This window comes from Tinamus guttatus, unplaced genomic scaffold, assembly GCF_059628265.1.
Source record: "Tinamus guttatus ecotype Peru unplaced genomic scaffold, ASM5962826v1 Tinamus_guttatus_pri_ptg000029l, whole genome shotgun sequence".
In the NCBI taxonomy this organism is placed as follows: Eukaryota; Metazoa; Chordata; class Aves; order Tinamiformes; family Tinamidae; genus Tinamus; species Tinamus guttatus.
Genome location: NW_028288563.1, coordinates 54,113 through 78,807, shown reverse-complemented (window position 1 = coordinate 78,807; position 24,695 = coordinate 54,113). Strand labels below are relative to the sequence as shown.

The window sequence follows — 24,695 nt, the reverse complement described above, 5'->3', positions numbered from 1 at the left end:
ATGGCTCTAGCGCTTCTCAGGCTATCTTCTCTCTGCCCCGCAGCACCACCCTCAAGGATGCCTGAGGTGGGAAGGGACATCTCGCAATGCTGCCCAAGCCCCTCTGCTCCCGAAGGGTCACCTAGAGCATGTTGGCCAGGACCGCCTCCTGGAGACTTTGGACTCTCTCGAAGGATGGAGAGGCCACAAGCTCTCTGCGCCATCTGTTGCGCGGCACAGTCACCCTCCTAGGAAATAAATGATTGCTCATGAGGAGATGGTGGTCCAGTGCGTGCCCACTGCCTGGCGTCGTGTTGCTGGGCACCACTGAAAAGAGGCTGGCCTCATCCTCATGAGACACATTAATAGCATCTAAAATCTTCTCCAGGCCTAAGAAGAGCACCTCTGTCAGACTTTCCTAATAGACGAGGTGTTTCTGTGCCTGCCTTATCCTGCCTCCTAAAAAGCAGCATATTACAAAGTTATGTTACATCTTAAATTTCCATTCTTTGGCCTCTTCTCTTGATCTTGCAGAGTGTATAGCGGCCACCAGTAATTAGAATACTGCACAAGTTACTTACACTAACTGTCATTCATGTCAACAGCAGGCCTATTGGCCTACACTTGCCTCCTAGATGGCCCTTGTCAGGGATTGCACCTGGTCAGTGGAATCCATGGCTCCCATAGCAAAGAATGTTAGCCTTGAAAAGATTAGCGTGAATCTATGAGGCGGAGTTCACACGGAGACAGCAGAAAATTCTGATCAATTTAAGGAGGTTATGGCCACGGAGCAGAAGCTGGCCAAGCTAAGAATCGTCCAGTCATAACTCTGTTACTAGCTACTGTCATTTGTAGTCCTCACCAATAAGTAGCAGCCACGACGAGAAAATCTCAGTATAAATAATGTACTTAGAGAACAATAAAGCATAGTTTGCATTGCATCTACTGCGGTTCTTTGTGGTTTTGGCCGCCACTGGATAGAAATTGTGTTAGTGCTGTTTGTGTCTGTGGTCTTTAGATCTGTATTGTGTAATATATATCAGCAGAGAGGGCTGAATAAGCACAACAAGAAAGTGCAGAGTTTGAAAGCAGGAAAGCCAGGAATAACTGAGACTGCGGCGCCCACCCGCCCCACCAGTGTAGGACTGGGAGCCGTACTCTGACTTGTATCCTTGGAAGCAGACTAGGGAAATACTTTGGCATAGGAAACAAGAATGAAGTGATGGCCAAGCTCCAGTGCGACTGGCATGGAAGGAGCAGCAACGGTCCTTACAAATTGTAAAAGCCTCTGTTGCTCCTGGAGTGAAGGCCTCCTTAATATATGGAAATCCCAAGCAATTTTTGGGGAGGAAACCAAATTGAAGTTGTACAAGCATAAATAGAAATGAAAATAGAGAATCTCCCAAAATGATTGTATTCAGTTATCATAATTCCTGTTGCTGAATATGTAATTGGAATTGATATTTTAAAGGGACTGACTTTTAAACTTTCTGACGCCTTGTAGCAATTTGGAACAAAGAACTACATTAGTACCCAGACAATTTTAGTCACAAAAGTAAAAATGCCCTCTGTGCAGATTCATGCCGCAACTAAATCAATAGCCACAACACAGTACAAGATTCTGGGGGCATGAAGACATTTCGCAGACAATTAAAGACCTAGGGATGCAGCAGTTATAAACCCACTACCACAGCTTGGAATAACCCTGTCTGGCCCGTCAAAAAGAGTGACGAGTTGTGGAGAACGACTGTCGCCACGACTGCTACAGGCCCTCAGAGAGAGAGGTGACCATCACTTACATCAAGGTCTGGCATGGCATATGTCCCCACCGCTCAACGCCTAATGGGTGGCAGCCAACAGCGGAGCTCAAGTTTCTTCTTGGTGGCGAACACCAGTCTCGCCCTTGACTATGGTTCACCAGGACTCCAGGTAGCAGGCCCATAATGCTTGATTATTCTTTCAGGAGGCTACTCAGTCTTCCCCCACTTTTGTTTTCCACTTATATTAACTTTGACAGATCGCTTGTCGCAGGCCACCTCTCTGTCTCCCAAATTATCATACTCCGATTAAAAGTTTGGCTTACAGGTCTTGCTAACGAAACAAATTCGTTATCCTTAAATGGATCATATAGATTGGTGGAATTTTGGGGAATTGGCTTCTCCTTACTCTTATAGATAACCCCCCAGACCAATCTGTGTATATCTTTTTTCAGCGTCTTTAAAGCTGCGAGAATAAAAACCAATGGGCCAGCTAGGTCCCTCTGGACTCTTTTGCCGCAAATGGATTGACAGTCCAGTCTTGGCAAATCCCCATTCAGTTTGAACTGGATCAGATGGGTGTGTGGGACCAAGGGCCTGATAGGCAGTCGCTTCAAACACCAACAGCTGTAAAGCCTCATCATGAACCTGAGTCCATTCCCACTGAACTCTTTTTCGCAGTAAGTCGTACAGGGGTATGGCAGTAATTGAAAAGTGAGCAATATGCTTCCTCCAGAACACAAGCAACCCTAGTGCATGCTGTAAGTCTCTCTTGGATTCTGGCATCTTGATCAGGTGCCGGAAGACTGGAAGAAGGCCAGTGTCACACCAGTCTTCAAAAAAGGCAAGAAGGAGGACCCAGGCAACTACAGGCCAGTGAGCCTCACCTCCGTCCCCGGAAAAGTGATGGAACGGCTCATACTGGCCGTTGTCTCCAGGCATATGGAGGACAAGAAATTGCTCAAGAGTAGTCAGCATGGATTCACCAAGGGGAAATCTTGCCTGACTACCTGACTAACCTGATAGCCTTCTATGATGAAATGACCGTTTGGATAGATGAGGGCAGAGCGGTGGATGTCGTCTATCTTGACTTCACCAAGGCTTTTGACACCGTCCCTCACAACACCCTCCTGGGCAAGCTCCGGAAGTGTGGGATAGATGAGTGGACAGTGAGGTGGATTAGGAACTGGCTGGGTGGCAGGGCCCAGAGAGTGGTGATCAGTGGTGCAGAGTCTAGTTGGAGGCCTGTAGCTAGCGGGGTTCCCCAGGGGTCAGTCCTTGGTCCAGTCCTGTTCAATTTATTCATCAACGATCTGGATGAAGGCACAGAGTGCTCCCTCAGCAAGTTTGCTGATGACACGAAACTGGGAGGAGTAGCCGATACCCCAGAGGGCTGTGCTGCCATCCAGAGGGACCTGGACAGACTGGACAACTGGGTGGTGAAAAACCTCATGCAATTCAACAAGGCCAAGTGTGAGGTTCTGCACCTGGGGAGGAATAACGCCAGACACCAATACAGGCTGGGGACTGACCTTCTGGAGAGCAGCTCTGCGGAGAAAGACCTAGGTGTCATGGTGGATGATAAGTTGACCATGAGGCAGCAGTGTGCCCTCGTGGCCAAGAAGGCCAATGAGATCCTGGGGTGCATTAAGAAGAGCGTCTCCAGCAGGCCGAGGGAGGTGATCCTGCCCCCCTACTCAGGCCAGGTGAGGCTGCATCTGGAGTATTGTGTCCAGTTCTGGGCCCCACAGTACAAGAGGGATGTGGAGCTGCTGGAGAGAGTCCAGCGCAGGGCCACAAGGATGATGAGGGGCCTGGAACATCTGCCCTATGAGGAGAGGCTGAGGGAGCTGGGCCTGTTCAGCCTGGAGAAGAGAAGGCTGAGAGGGGACCTAATCAGCGTATATAAATACCTCAAGGGAGGGAGCGCAGAGGACAGTGGTGGTCTCTTTTCAGTGGTGGCCACTGATAGGGCTAGGGGAAATGGCTGGAAACTGAAGCACCAAAAATTCCACAGGAACTTAAGGAAAAATTTCTTAACAGTGAGGGTGACAGAGCACTGGAACAGGCTGCCCAGACAGGTTGTGCAGTCTCGTTCTCTAGAGATCTTCAAAACCCGCTTGGACGCAGTACTGTGCCACGTGCTTTAAGTGACCCTGTGTATGCAGGGGGTTTGGACTAGATGATCTCTAGAGGTCTCTTCCAACCCTAAGCATTCTATGATTTTATGATTCTATGATCTGGTCAAGAGAGGAAAGGGTATCCGGTGGGATACATGACATTCCTCCCACCCAACCCCTAAAAGTGTTACCTTACTTGAAGGAGCTTGTATTTTCTCAGGTGGAATTGTCAAGCCTGTACTTTCTAAGTGGTTGATGATGTCCTTCTGGGTTTCTCTAACTTCTTCCACCTGACTCCCTCCTATCAGCGCATCATCTATATATTGATATATCTTTACTTCTGCCCTTAGGAGGATTTTTTCCAACTCTTGCGCTCTTGCGCTAGTACTAACCTGTTCTGTAGCCCATATAACCCTGGTTTCACTTTGGGACAATCTGACAACAGGGCCGTAGTTTCTCCCCAAATTAATCAACTCCTGGGCGATCTCCCCCCGTTTCCATACTTTCCTCCCTGGCCACTGACAGTCAGGTGTCACCATCCCCTCCAGAGCGGCTTTCTCCATCATGGGTAATGGAATCCCAATGGGTTTCAAGGAGTCAGGATGTCCTCGTATCAGGGGAGTCATTCTCTCTGGGTCCACAGGCAGCATCATTAGGGAACCCTGGTTAGGCTTCAGCTCCTGATCACACATCATCTGGAGACAGGCCGCCTTTTGCACAGTTTCCACTAACTGATCCACCGTCCCCGTTAGGGCAAGCGGATCTCCTCTTTCCAAAGGGGTCAGCCCTCCAGCCCAATACGCAGCTCTCTGAGTCGATGACCATGGGGCTCAGCGATCGCCAGCAGTCAGAAACACAACCGGACCCCAATACCCTTCTCCTTCTTTCTCTGACAACAAGATTCCATCCCCTCCTGACAAAGACACTCTCCACACATGCTCTGTCTCCGATTCCTTCGCAGTTTTTGCAAAATCTTTTCTCAGCTTTGCTAATTCAGTTGCAGTGAATGGGACTTCTTTGGTTGTAACGTGAGGACGGTCATCGCTATCGTCCTCATACACATACTCTTGTTTTAATCAGCGGACACGTATGGGGTGGGCTTTTTACAGCTTCTTTGGCCTTCTGTAAATCTCCCTGGGGATAAATTTGCTGTGCCCCCCTTCTCTGCACGTGTCTTTTCTATTTCTGACAAAGTATCTACTTCCCTCAAAAAAGAGTTGTTTCCTCAACTCTTTCTTTAATATCATCTTTTGGTTTCTTTCCTCCTCCAACAATTGTTTGTTCTCCTTTAGCTGTTCCTGCAGAGTGTTTACTGCCCCTTGCAGGGAGTGGATTACCGTTTCATCTTGACAAAACTTCTGCTTTCCCTCTTCCACCGCAACTGCCAGGCTCCCTCCCAGCACTGCACAAATTATAGCTTTTCCCTTCCCCCTCTTAGCCATAGCTTCTTTCTGTAATACTCTTATCCCACCTACCACACTCTGCAGTTGGAAGCAACAGTTCTTTGCCCAATCTTGTCCCTCGGGTGAGGGGCGAGATCGGTGCATCTCTAAGAAATCATATATTTTCCTTTAAGTCCTTCAAGCAGCCAGGGCACATAATCACAAGCATCGGCTGCGTGTTGAGCAGCCATGTTCACAACAAAGGGGACATCGTCCTGAGAGGGTCACACCTTCAAAATCCAAATTTCCCCTATACACTCCCAGGAGAACACAAGTTTTACAGCACAAGCAGTTTCACAACAAGGTAGCACGGCACTCTTGTCTCCAGGGATCCTGTCCGTGACACCAATAAAAATGGCCCGATCTGTTGTCGGGAGAGGTCTTGTTATGATCCTAAGAGTGAGATTAAGACACAAACAAGGTCATATGCCGTACCCCCTTGTAAGCTTTATTCTTATAAGTGCAATAGGACAGAGAGAAGAAGAAAGAAAAAAAAAAAAAAAAGGAAAGAAAAATAAGCAAGCAAGCGGGAGAGAGAGATGCAGCAGGATTATAGTTACCACCTCCACGAGTCCAGCGAAGTGTCATCTCTGCTTCGGTGCAGGTGCAGGTGATGTCCCACAAACCTCGATGCAGGTGATGTCCCGGGAAAGAAGCCGTGCACCCCAGAAGAAAGCGCACACACCTGGGAAGAAGCCGCTGCACGCCCCCCGGGGGGGAATACGCAGTCCTTTTATGTCCCTGTTCTTGCAGAGTCTGCCCCCCCTTCTCTGCTTGCTCTGGGGCTCCTCTTACCCAAACCTGAGTGCCAGCACTGCTCCATAGACACTGCTGGGCATCCTTTGGGCCTCGTGTTAATCTCACAGTCGTCCCACAGGTGGGGTGCCAAGGTCGAAAAGCAGATAATTGTGGGGAGACAAAACGCCTGGAGCTGAATCATGCTCTTGCCAGAGCCAAGGCCAAGGAGTTGTGGCAACAATGTCGAGACAAAAGACAATTCAAAACAGTCTCTTACACCACCCCATGGCTCGACATTGCTGTTTTGTGGTGGTGTGGAAAGAAAAGAGGTACACAGAGAGAGAGAGACAGAGAGAGGGAGAGAGAAAGCACATACAGCAGTATCTTAATCTTTTTTTTTCAAACAATCAAAAGATATGTCATCATATAAAACTCCAGATATTATTGTCTGCTAGGTGATTCAATAACTGTTACAAGATAAACAAGCAATAACAATACAAACAACCACAAAAACCCAATAGGAAATGTTAACTCTCTAGAAAGATCATTCAAATACCTACAACGTCAAACTAAATATGTAAAACAAGGTTAGCTAAACAAGTGCCCTAAAACAAAAAATGTTAACAAAGTTATCTTTTAACTCACTAAACGATATATCTGCCGGCTTCGGTTGGCAAACAGCGCATGTTGGGGCTTTAGCGCTTTTGCAAGAATACGAGGAGCTGAAGTGATGAGAACCGAGGAGCTGAGGCGATGAGAACCGAGGAGCTGAAGCGGTGGGAACCAAGGCCACCCGGAGAAGATAACGCCTGTTAGCAACTTTTTAATGAATTAGGCCAGCCATAAGCAGATAAGCATCTGGGAGGCGCAGCAACAGAGCAGCAGGAAAGAATGCCAGTCAGCTGCAAGCTAACTATGTATGGACACTATAGCCTAACCAATGAGAATGCTGTTGCTTAGCGCGTCTGCGTTTACGGGTGATAGAATTGTATAAAGCTACATAGTAGACAATAGTAAAGCGAATTGAACCTGCTTCACATTGAAGTGTTGTTCATTCTGTCTCGCGGGGTCGGCCTCGGCATCTGGTGACCCCGACGTGATAGTGGGTAGAGTGGAGCCGAGAACGCGAGGGATCCTGTAGCCAAGGGAGAAGTAGCTGGGCGCCCGAAGAAAGGCGGATCGTGGCCACGGCTGACCTGGTGAGTCAGGAAGCAGGATGGGAATTGCTGCATCAGCATCTAGAATGGGAATTGCTGCATCAGCAACGGAGCGTGCTACTGTAGAAAGTTTGTTAAAGCTCACTCAAAAGACTGAGACTGAGATCTCAAAAGACGATTTAATTGACTTGCTGCTGTTTTGTAAGCAGAAAAAACTCATAGAGGAAACTTCTCAGGCATATAAGCTCGAGTCCTGGGAGCGAGTGGGAAAGGAACTGTGGGATGGTGTGCAAGTAGGTTCAAAGGAAGCTCGGCGACTTGCGAAAATATATTGTTCCGTGCGGCTAATGCTTGAACAATTGCACGGGGAGGCTCAAGTCGCTGCTGCTTTGCGGGAAGCACTCCGTGGAGGAAAAGGGGAGGAGAGTGGTTCGGGAGACTCCGAGTGGACTGAAATTACTGAGCCGAGTCCAGGCGAGGAAATGGACGATAGGAAAAAGGGGCTTCATCTGGGCAGGCGTGCCCAGTAACTCTAGCTGAATGTGAAGTATGGGGGGGAGCGGATGAGGATCTTCCACCGTGGGAGTGGGAGGAACGACCACCCGCGGAACGACCACCCCCCACAGCGCCCAAAATGGACGTGGATCCGATTAAAGCACCGATCCCGGATGGGTCGGACAACGATGACGCAATTGTCCAAGGAATGCAACGAGAACTTCGGGAGCAAGCGGAGAGAATGACGGAGTTATTGGAACAGATGCGGCAATTAGACGGCGGGTCCAGGGCAAGGGATGTGAAGGCAGCATATAAGACTGCCCATAAGGCTATAGTAGAGGGGTTGGAGAATGTGGATAAACAACTGGGGCAATGGGAGGTGCGAAAAGGTACTTCTAGCTTTAAGGCGGTGACTGAAGAGGTTTTGGGACAGAAAAAAGAGTGGGTACTGCAGATGGTCAAAGAAGGGAGTATGACACTTGATGAAGCAAAAAATTATCTGCAGGCAAAATTTGGCCTGGAGGGCTGCCTTTTGGGCAGAGAGGTTGAGGAGTTATGGAAGATTCAAAAGAAACGGGAAGCAGCTGGAGGAAGCGATCCAGCTGAGGAGGGGTTGTTGTTGTGGCTTCGAGCCACTGTAAGTGGAAGTGATGGTGGGGGAAAGTGTAAGGATATGGCGCCACCTGTTGATCCAACTTTTAGTGCGGGAGCGCAGTATAAGGGGTTGGTAGAGAATGCTCGTTTACAGGGGGACTTTGTATTAACTCCACTAGCAGCCCCGGTAGTAGTGGGAGCCCAGGGCCCCAAGTGGGAGCCTTTAGATTGGAAATTGGTGCAAAGTTTACAAAAAACAGTGATGCAATATGGACATGATAATAAGCTAGTTCGAAACCAAATCTCTGCTTTGTTTAAATATTCTAATATGGTTCCTGCGGACAGCAGGGCTATAATGGAACTTCTGCTTTCCTCTACTACCTATATGCTCTGGCTAGCAAAGTGGCAAGAAAGGTTGGAAGAGAAGCAATTGGAAAATTTAAATTGTAGTATGGATGATCCATTAAGGATCACCACTCTCAACCAACTGATGGGAAATGGGCGTTATCGGGCACCCGAGGCCCAAGCAGCGCTTCATCCTAGAATATTACAACAGTCGAAAAATGCAGCTTTAGCAACCTTTCTTGCCCTGCCACAGATAGGAACACCTCAATTACCATATACCAAAATAGTACAAAAGCCAGACGAGCCTTTTTTCGGCCTTGTCGACCGGCTAAAGGATGCCCTGGATATCAGAGATGAAAGCGATATTGGCTAAGGAATTGGCAATACAAAACGCGAACCAATCCTGTAAATAACTGTTGGCTATTTTGCCACCAGGGGCCTCAGTTGTTCAAATGATAGAAGTATGTTCCCGAGTACCAATGGTTGAGGAAGAGCAAAAGGCTAAAATACATGCCGTGGCTTTGGCCGCAGCACTCAAGGAGGGGAGAATGTCTGGAAAGGGGCATAAAGGATCTCACGGAGCGTGTTTTCAATGTGGCCAACCAGGACATGTGAAAAGGAGGTGTCCCAACAAATTTAGGATTGAAGGTGTGGGCCCAAAAGGATTTAATGGGAACTGTGCAAAATGCCAAAAGTTTGGGCATAGGGCAGCAGAGTGTCGGTCACAATTTTATAAGAACGGTACACCGTTGCAGGGAAACGGGAGCTGCCGCGTTATGAGGGACGCGGCGAACAAATATCCCCAAACGATGGTTGCCTCTGCGAACTCTCCTCCACAACTTGCGGAAGTGCAGGAGTCGATCTGGCAGTGGCAAAATCCACAATAATTAGAGATTCTGATGTGCACATATTAGAGTCTACGTGCACTGGTCCCCTGGGGAGGGGCCTATCCGCTTTGGTGATTGGCCGTTCCTCAGCTTCAAAAATGGGCATTTTTGTTCTACCAGGGTGTATTGATGCTGATTACTCTGGAAATATTGGTATAATGATAAAAATTTTCAACCCTCCTATTGCTATTCCAGCATTGAGCAGGATAGCCCAATTGATACCTTTTCGAGCCATAGTTCCTAATCCTGGACAGGCCTAGCGTGGAAACAAAGGCTTTGGATCTTCTGGACCCCCCCAGGTCGCCTTTTGTGAAAAGATAACTGCTCAGCGTCCGACAAGACTCGTGAGTATGGTGGGACCGGATGGTGTTCGTCTTACTGATGTTGCCATGATGATTGATACAGGTTCAGATACCACTATCGTTCCCAAGTTTGCGTGGCCACCACAGTGGGATCTGCAAGAAATTGATGCTCCTGTGACAGGTATCGGAGGGCAATCTCCTACGCAGGTTCGTCGATGTTTTGTAACAGTCATGGATGAAGAGGGAAACAGAGCCATGATAAAGCCTTATGTGATGTGCACGTCACTGTGGCTGCTGGGAAGGGATGTTCTGGTCCAGTGGGGAGTCATCTTGCAGACACCTTTTCCCTAGCGGCCATTGGGGGCAGCTTCCGCCCTACCTTAAAGTTAACATGGACCACGAAGGACCCTGTGTGGGTGGACCAATGGCTGCTGCCAGAGGAAAAGCTGCGTTACCTAAAGGAACTAGTCAAAGAACAGTTAGACCAAGGTCACATTAAGCCGTCAACAAGTCCTTGGAATACCCCTATTTTCACCATTAGGAAAAAATCAGGAAAGTGGAGGTTGTTACATGATCTCCGAGCTGTTAACGCACACATGGAAAACATGGGAGCCTTACAGCCAGCGTTGCCCTCACCTGTTATGCGCCCACAGGCATGGAATTTGCTAATAATTGATCTGAAAGATTGTTTCTTTACAATACCCCTCGATCCAGCGGACAGTGAAAAATTTGCCTTCATGGTTCCTACAATTAACAGGGAAGGCCCATCAGAGCGATACCAGTGGGTAGTTCTTCCCCAGGGAATGAAAAATTCGCCAACCATCTGTGAATGGTTTGTGAATTTGGCCCTGAAACCGTGGAGGGAAAATCACTCAGATTTGATTACGTACCACTATATGGATGACATCCTAGTAGCAAGCCCTGAAGTTTTACCAGCCGAGCAGGAAGAGGAATTAATTAACTGTTTAAAGGAATTTGGTTTGGTCGTTGCCCCTGAAAAAGTTCAAAGGCAAGCTCCTTGGAATTATTTGGGTATGGTTGTCACAGAGGCTAGAATTAGACCCCAAAAGCTTAAATTGCAGACAAAAATTGACACTGTTAACTGTGTGCAAAAATTAGTGGGAGACATTCAATGGATCAGGAATTTTTGTGGTATTACGAATGAGGAAATGGAGCCGTTGCTTTGCAAGGAAGCATGCTTTTGGGGTATCACATATCCGTAGTCATACTGCACTCCCTGGCCCTTTAACAGAAGGTAATGCAGTCATAGATAGTGCCGTGTCAGCAGCAGGTATTCCTTGTTCGGTGGAACAGCAGGCATCAACTTCTCATTCATTTTTCCATCAATCTGCTCGAGCGTTACAACGCGAATTTAAAATTTCCCGAGCAACAGCTCGCGCTATTATTGCTGCCTGTCCCGATTGTGCAAGATTGACCCCTTTACAGGAAATGGGTACCAACCGGAGAGGGTTACAACCAAGGCAGATATGGCAGTCAGATGTTACAGAATTTGCACCCTTTGGGCGACTAAAGTATTTACATGTTACTGTGGATACCTGTTCGAAGGCTCTATGGGCAACCCCAGCCACTTCCACAAATGCCAAGTCGGCCTGCAAACATTGGGCTCAGGCAATTGCCATCTTAGGAAAGCCTGACATCATAAAGACAGATAACGCACCTGCGTATAAGAGTAACACCTGTAAAACCTTTCTCCAGCAATGGGGAATAATCCATCAGATGGGTATCCCTTATAATTCCGGTGGTCAGGCCATTATCGAGCGTCACCATCAAAATTTGAAACAATTATTGTTTGCTTTGAAAAAAGAGGGGGAGAAGAGTCCCTACGAATTAATCAGTAAAGCATGCTATGTTTTAAATTGGCTTAACCCTTGAAATGATGATAACATACCTATTTTCACCCATTTTTCTAAAAACTCAGCTGATCTTTCAGGAAAAAAGGTGCAAGTAGAAGTTTTCTGGCCGCAGAAACAGATCTGGGAAGGTCCAGTCGAGTTAGTTACGTGGGGACGGGGTTATGCTTGTGTACTTGCAGGAGATGGAGCGACCTGGGTACCGGCCAAGTGGGTATGACCGTGGTTGCAGAAGAGACAGGAACAGTTAATGGACCAGGATGTCAGAATGGACCAGGTTCAGCTGGTTGGTAATCATCTTGATAATGGTGACAGCGATAGTGCAGGGGAAATGGCAGACAGAAATTCAGCAGAGGGAGAACATTTGGGTCACCATAGCTAATCAGACAGGCCAAAATGCCTTCTGTCCTAGCTTGCAACATCCAGGAGACCCTTTCTGCACTTGCTTGATAGGTTTCCCTGTTTGGCAACCTCAAGAATTCAATGGGTACGTAGCTAATTTTGCTGTGCTTAATGATACTTTATTAAATACCACTATGTGCCCTTACCGGTCAAGGCGAACGGCAGAACAGTTAGACGGGTATTGGCAGTGTGAAATCATCAAAAGTCTGAATGGCACTTTGACTTCCCCGCCGGAGGAATTAGACTTGTTGGGAAGTCTGAATGCCACAAATACCACCCAAAACGGTGGATGGGTTAGTTTTGAACTGCATAGCAAAGGTGCACTTGAAGAAAGTACATCGCAATGGGTGACAGTTAACTCGGGGCTGAAAATTAATAATGTTTATCTTCACACATATACCCAATGTAAATTAACGAGCTTCTCTGCAAAACGGCTACCGCCAGGAGTGTTTTTAATATGCGGAGACCGGGCATGGAACGGAGTACCGTCCGGTCCACAAGGAGGTCCATGTTACCTGGGGAAACTGAGCTTGTTTCATCCTAATATATCCCAAGTGATGACCTTTGTATCCAAAAGGAAGAAATGATCGATACATGAGTTAGATTGTACAAAAGTTGGGGATCCAAGGTTTTGGTCAAGGGTTAAAACTATCTTTGTGTCCCTACTTGTCCCAGGGAGCACTGCCGCCCGAACAATGACTTCCTTAAAACAGCTAGCATGCTGGACAAGGAATGAGTTAAATTTAACATCAGACATTTTAGACCAGCTATCGCAAGATGTAGCTAGCGTAAATCATGCAGTACTGCAGAATAGAGCCGCAGTAGATTTTCTGCTATTAGCACATGGGCATGGGTGTGAGGATTTTGAAGGTATGTGTTGTTTAAACTTATCCGATCATCAGAGTCCATCCATAAAAAGATTGTGCTCTTGAGGGAAGGGTTGCACAAGTTAAAGGAAGAAAGTTGGGGATTGGAAGATTGGCTCAGATCATTAGGTTTAGGACCATGGATTACAAAATGTTGTACCACTTGTGCGTGATTGGGATGGTTATACTCGTGCTTGTGATTATGTTACCTTGCTTTTGCCAATGCTTGCAACGCTTGACGCATAATATTGCTAATTCTCTTTTTGAAAAAAGAGGGGGAAATGTTGGGGCTTTAGCGCTTTTGCAAGAATATGAGGAGCTGAAGTGATGAGAACCGAGGAGCTGAGGTGATGAGAACGGAGGAGCTGAAGCGACAGGAACCAAGGCCACCCGGAGAAGATAACGCCTGTTAGCAACTTTTTAATGAATTAGGCCAGCCATAAGCAGATAAGCATCTGGGAGGCGCAGCAACAGAGCATCGGGAAAGAACGCCAGTCAGCTGCAAGCTAACTATGCATGGACACTATAGCCTAACTAATGGGAATGCTGTTGCTTAGCGCGTCTGCGTTTACGGGTGATAGAATTGTATAAAGCTACATAGTAGACAATAGTAAAGCGAATTGAACCTGCTTCACATTGAAGTGTTGTTCATTCCGTCTCGCGGGGTCGGCCTCGGCAAGCACAAACCTGTTTTATACCATCCGGTGAGACAGGAGATACGAATTGCATATTAGATACAACACATTGCATTAATTGAATAAAACAAGGGATGATACATGAGAAAAATATTAAGGCAGCAAATGCGCATAACAAATAAAATAAAAGCTGCTTTCCCCCTTCCTCTACCTCTTCCCATTACCATCCACTTCTTGAAGCATTTACTCCAATTCCTTAAATCTGATACCTTTGCAATTCCTCAAATTTGATGCAGGCATTCCCTCTGCTCCCACTGCCTATCACAGTGTTCTGCTGTGCTTGGCTCCTGCCTACAAACTCCATCCTTCATCTCCTTTATGAGCAATGCCCCCTTTGCCTGCAACTGGATTCCATCCCTTATTTCCTTTACCATCAGTCCCCCCCTTTCCTCAGAGACCATCAATTGCACATGCTCAGACCATCATTTGCGCATTCTCAGACCGGCAATCGCACATCTTCACACCATCATCACTTACAAAGTCTTTCAAACATTTTTCTCAGTACTGCAAGCCAAACAAAGAGGAGACACCTTCTTTTTGTTCTCCATCATTGTTAACACATTCAAATCAGCTTTAAATCAGATATTGCATATCCTCTTTCTTGTATTTCGGTCCACTTATCCACTTATTCTGCCTTCTAAAAAACAACATATTACAAAGTTATGTTACATCTTAAATTTCCATGCTTTCACCCCTTCTCTTGATCTTGCAGAGTGTATAGCGGCCAGCAATGATTACAATACTGCACAAGTCACTTACACCAACTGTCATTCATGCCAACAGCAGGCTGATTAGCCTACACTTGCCTCTTAGATGGCCCTTGTCAGGGATTACAGCTGGTCTGTGGAATCTATGGCTCCCTTAGCAGAGAACGTTAACCTTGAAAAGATTAGCGTGAATCTATGAGACAGAGTTCACATGGAGACAGCAGAAAGTTCTGAACAATTTAAGGAGGTTTTGGCCACGGAGCAGAAACTGGCCAAGCTAAGAGTCGTCCAATCACAACTCTGTTACTAGCTACTGTCCTTTGTAGTCCTCACCAATAAGCCGCAGCCACGAGGAGAAATGCTCAGCATAAATAATGTACTTAGAGAACAATAAAGTCTATTTTGTGTTGCTTCTACCCCAGTTGTTTGTGTTTTTGGCTGCCACGACTGCGGCAACTGGTGACCCGGACGTGATAATAAGAGGTGGACCACCTGGCAACTGGCGCTGGTGGCAGAGCCTGAGAGCAGCAGGGAGGCTGCCTGATCCGGACCAGTGATTTGACTCCTTGTGAAGGTGAGCCTCTGGGAACGGGACTCACACCTCTTGAAGGTGCAAACGGGACGGGCACCTCTCAAAGGTGCCACGGAAATATAGAGACACGGGGCAAAACCCAACAAAGCAGGAAGCCCTAGTCTTATCTACTTGGAAAGCTTTGCTTGTTCACAGAGGTATCACAATTACTGACTATGCATTACACCGAATGTTGTTTTGGTGCCAGGGCCAGCATCCCATTCCTGTAGAGGCCGTCACGGAGCAAATGGATGCTTTACAGTGCTCTACCGGCGCCCCCGGGCCATCAGACCGTAAAGATGATCTGAGTCATAAGTACCCCTCACCCAGTGAGCAGGCAAAGGTGCGGCAGGGGTGGGAGTCTCTTAATGAGCTCTCACCCTCTCTCTATAAAACATCTGCACAGCAGCTGGCTGAGTGGGAGGCTTTGAATAAATCTATGTTCCACTCTGCTTCTCCTGAGGAGGAGGAGAAGGAAGATGATGAAGAGATCCCCAGTAAAGGCCTTTACCACCATCCCTGACATTACAGCCTGAGAAAGAGATGGGGGAGGATGTGCCCCCATTGCCAGAAGATCCGGAGTGGGACTTGCAGGGCGCTGCCGGTTATGCAGGATATGCTGGATAAATCCGGGAGGGGTAAGGATATCAGGCCTGGGGATTTGATCCGTCTTTTAAAGTGGGGGTTGGAGAATTGTAATGCGTTAAGTGAGGACAGAAACTGTTATTAGGACTGTTATTTCTATTTGCTATGTTCGTCTGTATTATGTGTTGTATCCTTTGTACAATGATGCTGACATGAGGTATGGCTGAAACTGCTATGAAAACGTCATCTTTCTATTTATCATCATCCAATTTATTCATCAATGATCTGGATGAAGGTACAGAGTCCTCCCTCAGCAAGTTTGCTGATGATACCAAACTGGGAGGAGTAGCTGATACCCCAGAGGGCTGCGCTGCCAGCCAGAGGGACCTGGAGCAACTGGACAACTGGGCGGTGAAAAACCTCATGCAATTCAACAAGGCCAAGTGCAAGGTTCTGCACCTGGGGAGGAATAACGCCAGACACCAGGACAGGCTGGGGACCTGTGGGAAACTGAGAAACCGTGAGAAACTGGGAAGCTGTGGGAATGGTGAAAGTTAGGAGTGAGAGACTGTGAAAGTTAGGAATAGAGAAAGTTAGCAGATAGAGAAACCTAAAACACAGTCTGGACGCACCAATCTCTGCTTGGTTAGGTGTTGTCCGTTAGCAGGATTGGACCCAGATAGCAATAGAGTCAAGGAACTGGCTGGAGGGAGCGCGTGGACAGTGTATGCTGACATACTCGGAGAATATAAAAGTTTGGTCTGATGCTCAATAAAATGGCTTCTGGTCCTAAACCTTAAGCCGCTGCTCCTTTCAATGACTCCCACAAATGGCGCCGGAACAGGGACCGAGACAGGCGAACGGGGAAGATCATGCGGTGGAGAAAACTCGACAGGACGGAAGAAGGACAACATGTACACGGCCGCAAGTGATAAACGGTAATGAAGCTCTGAACCATGGGGGAGTGCGAGCTTGGAAGCTCTGGTACTCAGGAATTGCGGGCCTTGGAAGCTCCGACGTGGGGGAGTGCAAGCCTCAGAAGCTCTGGCACTCGGGAGTGCAAGCCTCGGAAGCTCCAGCACTGGGAATTGCGGGCTGTGGAAGCTCTAAAGCGGGGGTAGTGTGAGCCTCAGAAGCTCCGGCACTCAGGGGTGAGAGCCTCGGAAGCTCCAGCACTGGGAACTGCAGGCCTTGGAAGCTCTGGTGCGGTGAGAGTGCGAGCCTCGGAAGCTCTGGCATGGGACGTTGGAGCCTAGCTGTCGAGGATGATACGGGGATCCATGACAAAGGAGCAGGAAAAGTTGTGGATAGCGTGGTTCGGCTCTGGCTCAAGGAGAAGGGCCTTGGCAGCCAGCTGGAGTTAGTGTAAGTAGGTTATAGTGCACACCAAGGTTACCCTGACATTGTCCTAACCACAAGGATAGCAAGAACCGGTTAGGACCGGCTTGATAGCAGCGGAATGAGGAGATTTCGCTACCCGGGGATTCCAGTACTTTCCAGCCCGACAGCCAATCGTGAGCTCAGGCTTCGCAATATGTATGAGGCTAATTATTTCCTGTATAAATATACTCGCTTCTAAGACAATAAACGAGTTCTGTTGATGACCAACGGGTGTCTGCAGTCTCCCTCTCTCCGACAAAAAGTTGCTGCAGACTAGGCAGCATGTTTTAGATAGGTCCGGGATAGGTCAGGATATCCAAACCAGGGATTTGTTGTTTCTTTTAAAATGGGGATTAGGCCATTGCAATGCTTTAAGTGAGACAACAATATGCGATCCCGGGACTTGGGACGAGTTCGGTGCAGTTTTGTGGGACTGGGCTACCCGAGGGGACTTCACGGCTTCATCACTGTCGCGCGCGTGGCGTATTGTATGTGAGGCATTGCAAGAATATGCACTTACATCAGAAACAGGGATAGACACGAGGGCGGTCCCCACCTCCCCTGCCCCCTCCACGCGATTCAAGACCTCCACTTTTGCCATCTTTGTTATCTTTGCTATCTTTGCCACCTTTGCGGAGGACCGCTATCCACCAAGGTATACTTATCCACCTGCCCCAGCCTCGGGTCTTCACACACAGCCTCCCGTACCCCCGGACGGGGGATTGCAGGAGGTTGTGGTGCCACCACCCATGGAACCAGGTGGGGATCGTAAAAGGGAAAGAATCGAGAATCCGTGGGCAACGGTTATGCATGAGATGTTGCAGGAGGGTGATTTCAATATAGGAGAGGCAGCAGGGCAGGAAGTGGAAGATAACTCAGGCGATCCGTTGCAGATGCTTGCCGGTGCTTATGCGTCTCTTGCTGCGGCTCGGTCGGCAGGTTCCGGGGCTTGCTATGTGTGCGGGCAGATGGGTCACTTTAAGCGAGACTGTCCACGGCAACGTAAACCGCCTGCGGCACCCGGACCCTGCCCCCGCTGTGAAAAGGGAAGGCATTGCACACATCAATGTGCAGGGGCATTGTTCTTTAACTCATCAAGATGGGCGAATTTTGCCTAAGGGGGGAAACGGAAGCGCAGCATGGGGGGGTGCTTGCGTGAGGACACTGCATTTTACCTAGGAGCACTGATGCGTAGCTGACTCCTGCCCTCAACTGGCTCACGTACAAGCTAGCGTGGGTGGATGAGTGGCTCCTCCCTGAGGAGAAGCTGCACCACCTTTGCGAGCTTGTCGCAGACCAACTACATCAAGGCCACCTTCGGCCATCCACCAGCCCGTGGAACACGCCTGTGTTTGTCATTAGAAAGAAAAGCAGTAAATGGCAATTACTACAAGATGTACGTAAAATTAATGAAGACCTCTAATAAGCTGGGGGCGAGGGTATGCTTCTATTCATGTTGCAGGACAAAACCGTTGGGTACCAGCGTGTTAGATAAAGCCAGCATTATCAACACCGACGGCTGCGGAGAGAGGAGTTTGGTCTGATGCTCAAAAAAAATGGCTTCTGGTCCTCAACATTAAGCCTCTGCTCCTTTCGATGACTCCCACAGGGACCGACCTTCTGCAGAGCAACTCTGCAGAGAAGGACCTCGGTTTCATGGTGGACGACAAGTTGACCATGAGGCAGCAGTGTGCCCTCGTGGCCAAGAAGGCCAATGGGATCCTGGGGTGCGGTAAGAAAAGTGTCTCCGGCAGGTCGAAGGAGGTGATCCTGCCCCACTACTCAGCCCTGGTGAGGCCGCATCTGGAGTATTGTGTCCAGTTCTGGGCCCCACAGTACAGGAGGAATGTGGAGCTGCTGGAGAGAGTCCAGCGCAGGGCCACAAGGATGATCAGGGGCCTGGAACATCTGCCCTATGAGGAAAGACTGAGAGAGCTGGGCCTTTTCAGCCTGGAGAAGAGAAGGCTGAGAGGGGATCTAATCAGTGTCTGTAAGTACCTCCAGGGAGGCAGTGAAGAGGTTGTTGCTAGCCTCTTTTCAGTGCTGGCCACCAACAGAACTAGACGAACCGGTCAGAAACTGATGCATCAAAAGTTCCACAGGAACTTCACGAAAAATATCTTAACAGTGAGGGTGACAGAGCACTGCAACAGATTGCCAAGAGAGGTTGTGGAGTCTCCTTCTCTGGAGATCTTCCAAACCCGCTTGGATGCAGTCCTGTGCCACGTGCTCTAGGTGACACTGCGTGCGCAGGGGCATTGGACTAGATGACCTCTAGAGCTCCCTTCCAACCTTAAGCATTCTATGATTCTATGATTCTATGATCTGTTTGGGTCCTTCGCTACTAGAGATTGACCTCTACAGATGAAAGGCTGGCATATATTGGAGGTGGAAATTTGTACGATCTGTAGAGTCATAAAACTATTGTGTGAAATAGAATCCAGATTTTGAGAAAGAAGATGTTTGCCCCCCTGGGCTGAGCGATAAGGAGCACGGGGGCGACTGCTCAGCCAGGTTCACAGCCGACCTCTCCAAAAGCAGTCGAAGGCAGCTGCTCGACTGGACTTGTAGCCAACTTAACTGCAAACATCCTTTAAACTAGTTCGAAGGTCAAGCACCCGGGAGGGAGGTAGATGAGAAAGGCAGAACCCTCAGACTGACGGCTGGGGCCCCTTCTTGGTATGCGCACCTGTACATCCAGGAGGGAAGGTTATGTGACTGAAGGTGGAGTTTGTCCGCCCCCTGGTCTGCCTGCTGGCACGTACGGGCCCTACGTGGCAGGATGCACTGGGCATAAAAAGACAGGGTGGAGAGAGGGGGGGGGTGAGGATTCTAACACCAAGGCCTACGGTGTCTCCGCAGGGATGCCCACCGAGTTAGGAGCCTGTCAGCAACCCTATAAGCCGCCAACTCGAGAGAATGTTCAGTCTCAGGATCCTGCAGGCAAGTATTACCTCAAGAGTAATTACTCATACTTTGCTTGTTTAATGTGGTTTCACCTGAAAAAAGGCTCGCCGTAGCCACCTTGTTTTGTGTGAGTATTGCCGAACCCCAAGCCCATTCACAACCTAATTGGCAATGAGAATGGCATTCGGCAATTGAAATAATGGAACTCACTAGTGGACTGCACAGCTACGTGAGGTGGTGCAACTGGACAGAAACTGTGTTTTTTGCTGTTTGTGTCTGCGGTCTTTAGATCTGTATTGTGTGATATGTACCAGCAGAGAGGGCTGAAAAAGCACAACAAGAAAGTGCAGAATTTCTAAGCGGGAAAGCCAGGAATAACTCAAATGTGGCGCCCACCCGCCCCACCAGTGGAGGACTGGGAGCCGTACTCCGACTTGTATCCTGGAAGGAGACTAGGGAAATACTTTGGCATAGGAAACAAGAATGAAGTGACGGCCAAGCTCCACTGCGACTGGAAGGTCCTTACAAATTGTAAAACCTCAGTTGTTCCTGGAGCGAAGGCCTCCTTAATATATGGAAATCCTAAGCAATTTTTGGAGAGGAAACCAAATTGAAGCTGTACAGGCATAAACAGAAATGAAAATAGAGAATCTCCCAAAATGATTGTATTCAGTTATTATTCCTGTCGCTGAATATATAATTGGAATTGATATTTTAAAGGGACTGACTTGGAACCTTTCTGATGCCTCGTAGTAATTTAGAACAAAGAGAGAGGCTCTTTGCTTCCTCATGCCGCACAATTTAATCAAAAAAAGCAAACAAGTGCCCTCACAATGCCTGGAAAAGCAGAGTCATGCTTTGCGGAGAGCCAGCTGCCATCCTGCCTCTCTCTACATGTGCTCAGCATGCGTAGCTTGTGCAGCCTGCCTCAGGAAATGAACTCCAGGAGCCACGCATTAACACCAATGTGAACTGACACAGGACCAACTCCTTTATTTTGATTCACAGGACCTCTGCTCTCCTGGCTCAGCTGGAACCTCTGAGCTGCCATTATCCCATGAATCTGCACTTGGCAAAAGCAGGTATACTGGCGCTTCCCTCAGTTGCTCTGCACCTTGAATTTCATGAATTGGAAGGCTCTGGGAAGCTGCTTCTGTAAAGGAAACGTGGGGAGACATCATTACTCAGGTGTAAAGAACAAGAGCACAGCAGCGTGCTGTGCTTTGCCAGCGTTAGCCCTGCTGGGAAGCTAAAAGTATCCCTGAGCAAGGAGGCAGCCACGGGTCATAAGGCAGAGCCACAAGGCACAGGACTCTTTGGGTCACCCTCTGTTGCCCAAGCCCTTTCAGGCAAACTCAGTTCCCTCCTTCTGTGGTGCCCAAACGCATTCACAGTACCTTGAGGTGGAAGGTCTGAACCGCCTCTTGCTCCACATCATATGCAAAAAGCCCCAGGAGCTCTTCTTCGGGACCTTCTTCATGCATACCCTTAAAAGCAACCGACAAGGGCAGCAGGTCACGCTCAAGCAGAGCCACAAAGAGAAGAGCCCGCTCGGCCACCATTGGGAAGCCTGCATTATGTCCCACTGCTCCAGCAACAGGTGGGAATTGTGGCTGTGCGTCAGGCTCTTTTTTAGGCAGCGCTCCAAGACCCCAACACCCAGAAAGCACAACGCTGGAGAGCCCAGAGTGCTCCGGAGCTCCCCATACGGCCCATGCAGGACACGCTGCTCTGCAGCAAAAAGGCCGCCCTTCTTGGAGAGGAGACGCCAAGACGACGAGGCCTCCCTTGGCCCTTTCCTCCCAGCAGGTGCAAAGCAGAGACTTACAAAGACGGCAAAATCTTTGGGCACGCTGCTGGCTTCCCCGGATGGAGACACTGGCTTTGAGATGTGCTGCACAGTGCTGCTGTTGGCTTCAGCCCTGTCTCCTCCCAGGCGGGATTGCTGTGGCTAAGGGCACACAGTGGTCAGGAAGAAGGGCAGCACAGTGGGGCTCACATAGCCTGGGGCTGTGAAGGGAAGCGCTTGGCTTTGCCCCAACTATAAACAAGGACTGCCTCCGAAGTTCTGCATGACCTCCATGCTGTTATCTGCAAAATGGTGTCCGGACGATTGGACAGGGTACAAAAAACTCGACAAAGCCAGCAAGCTCCAGAGTCTCGCCCACTGTAACTCTCCGATGTGCGGGCTCTATCGATGGTGGCCCCAGAAATACACATACAAAGCAGCTGCCTAGGACCCTCCAAGAGCTAGGAGAAGCAGTGAGCTAGCATGGATCTCAGCCTGCAAGCCCACCTATGCAGCCTTTTGGGGAGGACCATACAGCAGCCCCATGCCCGCACACTTCCCAAAGGCTTACCTGTGCTTTGCAGAGCCCAGTCAGCCATCTCAACATACTTGGCCCCTATCTGCTCAAGAGCTGCCCGGGTCAACTCGAGAAGGGCCTGAGGAAAACATTGCAAAGGTAGAGATGGAAATGAACGCAGAGAATGAGAGCAGCTCCTCAATGGGCACGTCTGCATGAACACTAACTGCGAGCCAAGGGGAGCCGCGCGGTGCGTCTGCCTAGGAGAGCTCCCGGTGGGGAATGGTGCCACAGCTTTTGGCGAGCGCTTTGTGACCAGTCAAGGGGCACAGCGGGAGAACAGCAGTCTCCTGAGCCACAGAGTAGACCTTGCTCAGCTCCCCGCTGCCCCAAGGAGACCTGAGAGACACCTTTGCCCTGGGCAGCAAGAGGACAGAGTCACTCTGGAAGGGCCGAGAGGAAGCAGCAGCGGGGAGCCTCCAAACGAGAGCAAGGCCTTGCATCAAATGACAGCCTCTTTACCTCTCTCTTCTCAGCAGCTATCTTCCTCTCCTCCAAGATGTCTAACACCGAGCGCAGCGTGGCCTCTTGTTTGTGCCTGATCTCTTCATGCAGGAGAGTCACCTGCTTTTCTAGAAGCTCCCGCTCTCTCGTTTTGTCCTTCAGCAACCCCGATGTGTTGCTAAGGACAAAGGGAAAGCAGGTCTTGTGCAGCAGCTGCGCAGCCCCTGCAGGCAGCTCCTCAATGCACTCGCAAGCAGGCTGCCACATTCTTGCCCCCATCCCCTTCCCTCTCTCGCATTAACAAAGGCTTCCCTTGTACTCTGAGCACAGGCGGCAGCCTGCAGCCCTGCCTATTTTTCCATTCAAGCAGGTGCGGGCCAAGGAAGCGCTCTTACCTGAGAGCTGAGAGCTCAGCTTCAGGCACGCTGGCCTTATCCTGCAACACAAAGGGCCTCCGTGAGAGCAAGTCCCACGAGCAGCATGGGCACTTCCCACAGGATCCTTCCCTAGGAGGCAGAGTGCCTGCTGCTTTCCAGCACTTGGAGCAAGGCAGAGGAACGAGGCCTCTCAGCAGCCGGTGTCTTGGGGCAGCCCATTTCCTCTTGGAGCACTTGCAGGCTCCAGGAGCTAAAGCAAGAGCAAAGGCACCTCCTGCCCAATGTCTCTCGTCTGCTGCCTATAAAGCCACAGAGCTGACTCCAGTGGGGAGATCTTGGCCTCAGAGCTCATTCAGCAGCTATGCAGACACAAGGACAAGCACAAGCATCGACACAAGTCCCTCTCCCGCGCTCATCTCTGTGAGGACGAGCCCTGCAAAGCTGCACCACATTCTGAACTTTTGTAGGGGAAGCAGGAGCTCTGCTCTACGGCCTTCACCACGCTTCCCCTTCCCACAACAAGAGGCACGTACCTGCAGCGCTTCCTCTTCACTCTTGGTCTTGGGGAGGAGCAAGACCCAGCTTGCCAACTGCAAGTCACCACATCAAGAGTCAGTTCTACCAAGAAGGTTTCTAATGGTCCCCGCAGCCACATTTCCTCCTCCTAAAACCAAGGGACAAGAGCTTGGCTGGCAGAGCTGGAGCTGCATCCAGAGCAAAAGGAGGATGTGACCCCAACCTCTGGGGCAGTCTCCGGGCATAAGAGCCTGGGAAATGCAGACACACGGCAGCCACAGCCCCACACCCTGAGGAAGCCCTGTGCTCCTGAGGCAAGGGAAAACACACCAGCCCATGGATGTTTCTTCCGAAACATTCCATCCCAAAAGCTTCTGAAGCAGGGAGGCACTTCTAGCCATAATGCTCCTAAGCACTCCACTCCTTCACACTGCCTGAACCCATGGAAGGTAGGAGGCAGGCTGTGCTCCACCTAGCTGACCCACCATGGCACTACCAGCTTCCTATCTTGGAGATCATGGGATTTACCATCTCTCCCTCCCCCTCAAAGCTGCCCTCCAGCACACCTGGGCAGCCCCACCAGATGGTTGCTCAGCACTGCTCACCAGAAAACACTGTGGCCAGCAGGAAAAGGATCTTGTAGAGCCTTCTGCCCCTCCGTTGTGAGGAGACGCATGGCCTGCAGGAGAATGAATGCAGCTGTTTTCCCAGCCTACAGCTGAGCTTTAATGTCCCGCTCCTGTGCCTGGGGGCTTCACTTCCGCCAGGTTTCCCAGTGCGGCAGAACGGAGAAGCTCCGCGGCCCTTAGGAAGCCCCCAGGCGCCGCCATCCCCGCACGGCTGCCACAACATGGTGCCCGCCACTGTGGAGGGCGGGAAGAGGAGGGGCTGCCCACGGCTCACACAACGGCATCACCCTAGTGCTGCCCTCCTATTGGCCGGCAAGGGCAGGAGAGGGCCCTCAGCCAGCCAATGGGAGCGCAGCAGGTGCCCAAGGCGCCCTGGGGCGCAGAGGAGCCCCCCTGCGAGGCCGCCGGGCGGGAGGCTCCGCCTCTGCCGGGGCCAGGGCCCTGCTCAGGCCTTGCCCTGAGTCTTGGGCTCCCCAGGGCCGGTTTGGCCGCACCGAGGCCAGTGGGAGGCCACGGGGACACTCAGGGAGGCTGCTCAGGAGCTGTCGCAGCCTTGGGGGAGG

At 49.8% G+C, this 24,695-nt stretch overlaps 1 pseudogene; it reads right to left on the bottom strand.

The window, feature by feature from the left end:
- Positions 1–426: 426 nt before the first annotated feature.
- Positions 427–22,877, bottom strand: LOC148596131 (uncharacterized; annotated as a pseudogene).
- Positions 22,878–24,695: the final 1,818 nt, after the last annotated feature.